This window comes from Symphalangus syndactylus, chromosome 8 (genome assembly GCF_028878055.3).
Source record: "Symphalangus syndactylus isolate Jambi chromosome 8, NHGRI_mSymSyn1-v2.1_pri, whole genome shotgun sequence".
Classification (NCBI taxonomy): Eukaryota; Metazoa; Chordata; class Mammalia; order Primates; family Hylobatidae; genus Symphalangus; species Symphalangus syndactylus.
Genome location: NC_072430.2, coordinates 55,649,299 through 55,657,034, shown reverse-complemented (window position 1 = coordinate 55,657,034; position 7,736 = coordinate 55,649,299). Strand labels below are relative to the sequence as shown.

Genomic DNA, 7,736 nt, shown 5'->3' with positions numbered 1-7,736 from the left:
GCGCCCCCAGGCTGGTGCCTGGGGCAGAGGATTCGCCGCCTGACGCGCTGATGCCTTGATTTGGTCTGACAAGTGGAGGCTGCTTTGAGAAGCGGCCTGGATTTTTGACATTCAGGAAGCTAGAAATAACCAGCTGGGCTCCTGGCGCTCTGGCCGCAAATGTCTTGCCCTTTCCAGGCAACTGCCAGATTGAAGGGGCTTTTCCCCAGTGTAGACCTGTGCTCTGTGTGCTAGGAGGCCTAGGTTCCAGTCCAGGCTCAGCTTCTGACTCCCTACTTTAGGAGGAATCACTGAGTTGACTGCAGCTCGGCTTCTGCTCTGTAAAATGGGCCTGTTGCTAGCTGAGCCTCTTCTGCCTCTGGTAGAAAATGATTCCAAGTGGCTGCCCTGTCCACCCTAATCCCATGGCCCGAACTTGATGTCTGCTGCTTCTAGAAGCCTAGTGCTCCAAATATCTGCTCTGGGAGGGACTTGCAGATGATCCTGATTGGAAATGAGGCTGATTAACCTTTTGTGTATCATTGACTCTATGAGAATCTGTTGAAACCTAGGGGCTCTTACCCTAGACAAATTAACACACCAGCCAGATATAGCTTACAAGGGCAGAGAGTTGCTGGTTTGAACCACAGACCCCGGTTTAACATCTGTAATCTAGTCAACCCCTCCTCTTTCTTGAAGGCTGAACCAAGCACGAAGGGTTTTCCCCACCTTCCAATCCTCATACATGCAGACACCCCCTTTTCCTGTTTTCTCCCTTCAATCATGTTCCTCACCATCCCCCATGCTTGGGCACGCTCAGGAGGGAAATTGTCCTATAAATATCTGTAAAAGGCATGATATGTCCTGTAGCAGAGAAAGCAAAAAATAAAAATATAATTCCCCACCCCTGGCATGGCACGTGCAGAGCTCTGCCTGATCCTTCTCTCCCATAAGCCTCGGGGGTGGGTAAAAAAAAAGTGAGAGGTGAAGCTGCTGCAGTGAAGTACTCCTTCAAAATCTTCAGTACCCTTCAGAGTCAGCGCTGTCATCACTATCACATAAACTATACAACTCCAACATCAACCAGCAGCCGCCTGGCTGGCAGAAGGAAGAGCCAATGCAATTTTGCACAGTGGCTTGCTTGCGCAAGGTATTGCCTGGCAAATGGGCTTCTTGTGCAATGGGGAACCACAGGGAGGGGCCTGTTAAATGTACCTGAAAGAAACAGCTCTAACAATGGATGATTCAACAGGCTAGTAATTGGCGCTCACCCTTACCACATTGTTTTGATAAAATGACATAGCCCAACTGGGGATATGAAGGCAGTAAGTAGAAAAGCTAACCTCTTGCTACTCAAATTGTGGATGAGAGCCAGCGACATCCCATCACCAGAAGCTTGATAGAAAGGCCAGGCTCTGTCCCAGACCTATTGAAAGGAGAGCTGCATTTTAACATGATTGCGAGAGGATCCACATCTTAACGTTTCAGAAGCCTAATCCAAAGTCTTCTGTTAATGATCATTAGAGTCCCAGCCACCCCCCACTTCCCCCTGGGAAAACCACAACAAATAGACCAAATTCCTCCAAGCTCTGCTCATAAGAAGAACCCACAACCCACAGACACCCCCTCACTCAACTAGAGACTTCACCCACCTGTTTGCAGAGCCACCCACCTTGGGCTACTTCTTTTCTATTATTTAATCTTCTGGGAAGACAGAGGTCTTCTATTTGGAGATAAAAATGACAAAGGAGAACCTCCTGAACAGAATCCAGTTTGCCTTTAGCTTTAGCCATCTCTCTGACCTCAGTGCTGCTGGACTAAGTTCCAAGATCTAACTGTCAAATGCTTTAGGGGAAATGGGAGGAGGAGAAGTCCCTGGAGTAACCCATGTGCACAGCCTGGCACTGTTTTCACTTGCCTTTGGAAATGAAGGTGCAGAAACCATGGGAGGTAAGGAGGGCACAGACTAGTGACTTCCAGTGTGGGACAGAGGGGGAAAGATGGAAGAGAAGTGCAGAAAACCACTCAGGAAAAGACAGGCTGGAGTGATGCCTGCTGAGACAGGGCCCTGACCTCCCAGGACTTCCCTTTCTGCCTGTTCTGTAGAAATGCCTCGGGTTTTGTGGTTTAGGAAAAGAGATGCTTAGCAAGCTTATAGAAAATGTAATGTGGGCACTTTGTTGCTGTCCTGGCTTTTAAAGGACTCAGAAGCAGATCAGCTTCAAGGTGTTGGCTACTCTGTTTGCAGCCTTAGAAAGACATCCTTGATGTTTTATTCTTCTGCCTTTGCTAAGAGCTGGAAACTCTCCCTGGGCAAATGGCTCACCTTGAAAGAGATGCTATTGTAGCTGAAAATGTGTTAGCTTCACTTCCAATCTCTGGTTTCTTGTGGGAAGTAACTGCTGCTGTGGTATATATGCCCTGTGCCTTTTATTGCATCTTTACCTCGGTGGACACAGCTGGTTGAAACTCAGTAAAACTTATGTTTCCATGGAGATTGATTCAGACAACAGGAAAAATAAGTGTAAAAAAACTGCACAGTACAAGGGCTAGATTCAGGTTGTAGAACAAAGTGATTATTACTTAGAATCCTGGATTAGTAAGAGAATCAGAAAGACGCTGAGATTACCTAGTGTTATCGCCATCCGTGTGAAATGCAGAATAAAACTTTTTCCCCACCACATAGATGTTGGGCAGTTTATTATAGATGCTACAAAGGGATTTATTATATTTTTCCCAAAATGGTTAATTAGAGGCATCCCAAATTACAACTCCTTTAACATAACTCCCAGCTCCATGCAGCCTACTTACTATGGGCCCAGCTACTGACAGCTCAGCTCTCTTTGCCAGTCCAACTTTTTTTCCCAATACGCTCAAACTTTTCTTCTCCAAGAAGACTTCCTGAATGATCCCAGTTCATAGGGATCTCATCCTTAATGCAGGGGAAATTCACTGTTCTGGAATAGTCCACCATACCATCACACTCTTTGTGTAATCCTGGAATTCTCCAGTTGTTTTATTCTTGCCTGTCTACACAGATAGATCAGTAGCCTTCAATAGTCTGCATCTCCTGTTATCTTGCAGCCTCCTACTATAAACAGTGGGTGCTTTACTTATGCCAGTTGGGTTGACCTAGACAGTAGTCTCTAAGTAGCAGTCCTTTGCTCATCCATCTGAAACCAACGACCTCTTAGGCAGGCTGAGAAAGGGTTAGGACTGTCGACTCTGGGACATCCTTGGCTCTGTATGGTTGTTGTTTTTAAAAGCAGGGGTTTTGTCTCCAGTGCATTGAAGAGATAAAACCCCATTGTCAGCATATTTCTTCAGGATCTTTCTGTGTTAGATCTCACTGCCAAGCCGGAGTCCCCACACACAGACTCTCACTTTTCCCCCAGCAACAGGCCGAAGTGAGGCAAGTAGCAGAATGTGCTCAAATCATGGCCTATTCTTAATAAAAGAAACCAGGACAGCTTGGGGGCTGGCTCATCTCTTCTCAAATTCTCCTAGTGTTCTGAAACAAATGTATGAAACGAATAAATTTGTTTTATTTGCAGGTATCAATGCTTCTCCGAAAGCAGTTGTTTGGGTGGCTGGAATATCAGTAGTCATTGACCAATAAGGCTTGCAGGTGTGAATCAGAGCAGTATTCTGGACTTCCAGAGTAGAGCTGCCATCTACTACTCTACATCACCTTCATCCTTACAGAATCACTGAGACCATTCATTCATTCACAAGCAGTTGTGTCTGCTACATGCCAGGCACTTGAAGTAGGCATTAGAGATACAATGGCAAGTGAAACAGACACTGCATATAATCTACTGAGAGAGACTGGGAATTAATTCAATAAGTAAAAGTAAGTATATAATTATCAATTGTGATAAAGGCCCTGAAGCAAAAGAGTAGGATGTTCTGCAAGAATATTACAAGAGCTTTATCTGATCTAATGGGTATGGGGAGGGGAAGCCTCAGGGAACGCTTCTCAGGGGAAGTGACATTTGAGCTGAGCATTGAAAGAAGAATAAAAATTTAAAAATAAAGAGGGGGCCAGGTGCAGTGGCTCACACCTGTAATCCTAGCACTTTGGGAGGCCGAGGCAGATGGATCACTTGAGGTCAGGAGTTTGAAACCATCCTGGCCAACATAGTGAAACACCTTCTCTACTAAAAATACAGAAAAATTACCTGGGTGTGGTGGCAGGTGCCTGTAATCCCACCTACTTGGGAGGCTGAGGCAGGAGAACTGTTTGAACCTGGGAGGCGGAGGTTTCAGTGAGCCAAGATCGTACCACTGCACTCCAGCCTGGGCGACAGAGTGAGACTCCATCTCAAAAAAAAAAAAAAGTGAAGAGGGGTTAGAGAGTGCTCAGGATACAAAGAGTTAGTTCATTGAAGGAACTGGAGTAAAGTCCTTGTGGCTGGATTAAAGGGAACGAGGAAAACAAAGATATAAAGAGGTAGGCAGGGGCTGGATCACATGTACACACAGTGTTGAGGACTTTGGCTTTTATTTTGGAACAGTGGAAGTCCGTTTTAGGCAGAGGATGAGAACATTAAATTTATGTGTCCAGAAGATTGCTCTGATGAGACAAGCGATAAACAAAAACATCATTACTCAGGTCTCGTCCAACTCTTCCATTGTATATTCTAATAAACCACCCAAGTTCTGCTTTCATAGCTCTGAGCCAAAGTGAGTTATACCTCCCCAGGCCGACTGAAAATCCCAGAGAGCTTACTGAATGGCTTGGGGGCCCTGGTAAAACTCACTGTTCAGGCATTTGAATCTGGGCCACATTATTACTATCAGCATTTTGCCTCCACTGCCAAGGAATAAATCATTAAAATTATAACCTTTGGGTCCCCATGCCCAGGCAGGCTCACTTCTCTTGGATCACAATAATCATGGTTTTGACTATGAATTGCCGATCCCAAATTAAATGATTAACCCAAGGTCAATGAGCTAGTCAGCTGCCAAACCAAGGACAGATTTTCAGTTCCCTGAACTCAAGGCAGATGCACTTCTCAGGAATGCCGTCAGAGGCTTAGAAAAAGAAAGTGTTCCGTGTTCCCAAAACATGTAAACTTATCCTTTGATATTCATGTTTATTCTATGACTCAGAAGTTCCCACGATCATTTTCTGGGGTGCTCAGAAACTCTCTTTGAGGGGGAAATGATTCCTTACTTGAAAAGTATTTTTAGACAAGTTGGTTCTTTCATAGCGGTGAGCATCCTTTGAGGATGATGCTGGCTTTCTTGTGGGCTGCCCCACCTTGCTATTTCCTGAAGCTACTGGAACAGTTGAAATAGGCATATGAATAACCCCTGGGTTGCCAAAAAGACACCTCAATCCTTAACAGGTTTTGATCTGAAAAGGAGTGGTTTGTTCACTTGATTTGCTTTACGAATTTTGCAACATTGGCAGGTCGTGCCTGGGCCTTTCCCAGCCCTCTCTGCAGAAATGAGAACCAGGATTACTCATCCTCCTGTATTTTAAAGGAATTCCAGGAGTACTCAGACAAGCTGCTGAAAAAAAAACTGGTGTTATTTTACAACTTCTGAGCATGGATGTTTCAGGCCCCGGTAATGCCACGAAAACAGAAATGGCCCTTGTGCCAGAGGTAGCATTCTACTTCCATCAAGGGAGGTGGCAAGGCACGCGGGGTTTTTGGGGTGGCTCCCCAGAAGAGAGGCAGCTGGAAAAATCGGACCTACATGCCCCAGTTTTGTCCTTGCAGGCAGAGCTCCTCCTTCAACCCACTTCTCATTCTATGAGCTGATTTGTCCTGACAGCTGCCAAATTAGTCCTCTCATTCCTGGAGCTCGCTTTGGCACTCTCACGAATGTTTCTTTCAAAGTCCACTCTTCATTTAAAACGTTGCTCAGCCTTACTTCAGGGGTGAAATAAACGGCCTTAAAATTTCTCACAGAAAAGCGCAGTTTCAACCAGCAAATAGGCTCCAAAGAATATGTAAATTATGGTGCTAGAACTTACCCACCAAATTCAAATCTGTATTTGGATATAAATGTTCTATAAACAGTTCTGAAGAACACACACGTCAGAAGCAATTCCATGATGCCTGTTACCGTCTTTCTGTAATTTTTCAAATTTTTTTATCTTAAAATGACAAATAATCATTGTATATATTTATAGCATACAATGTGATGTTTGGATACATGTATATATTATGAAATGATCATATCAGGCTCTTAACATTTCCATCACCTCACATACTTATCAGTTCTTTGCGGTGAAAACATTCGAATCCATTCTTTTAGCAATTTTGAAGTATACATTATTATTAATTATAGTCACCTTGCTGTGCAATTTCCTTTCTGGCCCATGCAACATTGGAATATCTTTTCTGTTTTCTTCCTCCAAATTGGACCAGTCCCTCTGTTTGGGTCTAAGGCCATGTTGGCCAAAAAGCAGAATCTGAATCCAGTCTAGAGTCTGATGGGAATAAAATGATGTGCTCCTCCCTCAGTTACTGACTGATCGTCCCGTCTGTCACCAACTGATGTGGTGGCTCTGAACAAACCACCTGACTGCTCTGTCCTCACTTTCTTTGTTTGCAGGAAAAGGATAATAGTACTCTTATGGGAACTCACAGAGTTCTGGTGAAACATTTTTAATGTGCAGTACGTGGGTGAACTTTGCAGTTTAAAAATAGTATAGAAGTATAATCATGTTATTATGTGAAATAGTGTTCTCCAACCCATTCTCTCTATTCTCCCTGGAGGACAAACAAAAGTCGTGCCAAACTAAGCATTTGTGATGGCAGGCCTAATTTACGTCTTGTCCAGAGTGGAGAAAGCTGGCACTATTGTGAGATCCATCCACGGGTCCCTCAGAATACATACACTCTGCATCTCTGCCTTGTGTTTGCTTCCTTGCACTGTCTCCATGGCCTGTACCTCAGGTTGGGGTTAGGGGAGAAGTCAGTACCAATTCCTGGAGGCATAGTCTGTTGAATATTCACATAAATTCCACCAAACATTTTGGCCTGGCTGCCAATTTTTGGAGGGCTTGAAAAACAGTTTTGTGTGTGCACTGACTCTTACAGTGTCTTTCTTACAGTGAAAATTACTGGGGACAGAAACCAGACCCTGCCATTCTTTTTTAATGATGCAGTGATTTCCAGACAGTGAGTAAATGCTTCTAAGGGAAAAGGCTGTGGTTCCACAGCTGTCACCAACTAGCTGGCACGCCTGGGGTGTGGTTCTCCATTTCTCTGGACCTCATTTTTCTAAGTTGGAGATATTCAAATACCATTCATTGAAACCCTTGGTATTATTATTATTATTATTTTGCATTTTGGGCATCTGTATAAAGTTTGCGCTAATAGAAAAAGTTTAAACACTGCTGCTTTCAGCACTAATCCTCTAATGCTCCAAAAATTCTACCAGAACCTCCACTGATTGCTTTATGAGATATTTATTTTCATCCAGTCCAAATTTTTCTTCTTTTTCCTTCAAAGCTAATAAATGTGGGGGAATAGTGGTTAGAAAGAGGTTATGGCAGCCAGGCACGGTGGCTAACGCCTGTAATCCCAGCACTTTGGGAGGCTGGGGCAGGCAGATCACAAGGTCAGGAGATCGAGATCATTCTGGCTAACACAGTGAAACCCCATCTCTACTAAAAACACACAAAAAATTAGCCGGGCATGGTGGCGGGCGCCTGTAGTCCCGGCTACTCAGGAGGATGACGCAGAAGAATGGCGTGAACCCGGGAGGCGGAGCTTGCAGTGAGCCAAGATTGT

General features: G+C 44.4%; 1 long non-coding RNA gene across 1 annotated transcript in view; it reads left to right on the top strand.

Annotated features, from left to right (window-relative positions):
• Positions 1–1,668: 1,668 nt before the first annotated feature.
• The window catches only part of LOC129487799 (uncharacterized), an 86,352-nt gene continuing 80,284 nt past the window's right edge, over positions 1,669–7,736 (top strand). The window contains exon 1 of the long non-coding RNA XR_008659462.2: positions 1,669–1,929. This is a non-coding gene — a long non-coding RNA (uncharacterized lncRNA). The remainder of the gene's footprint in view (positions 1,930–7,736) is intronic.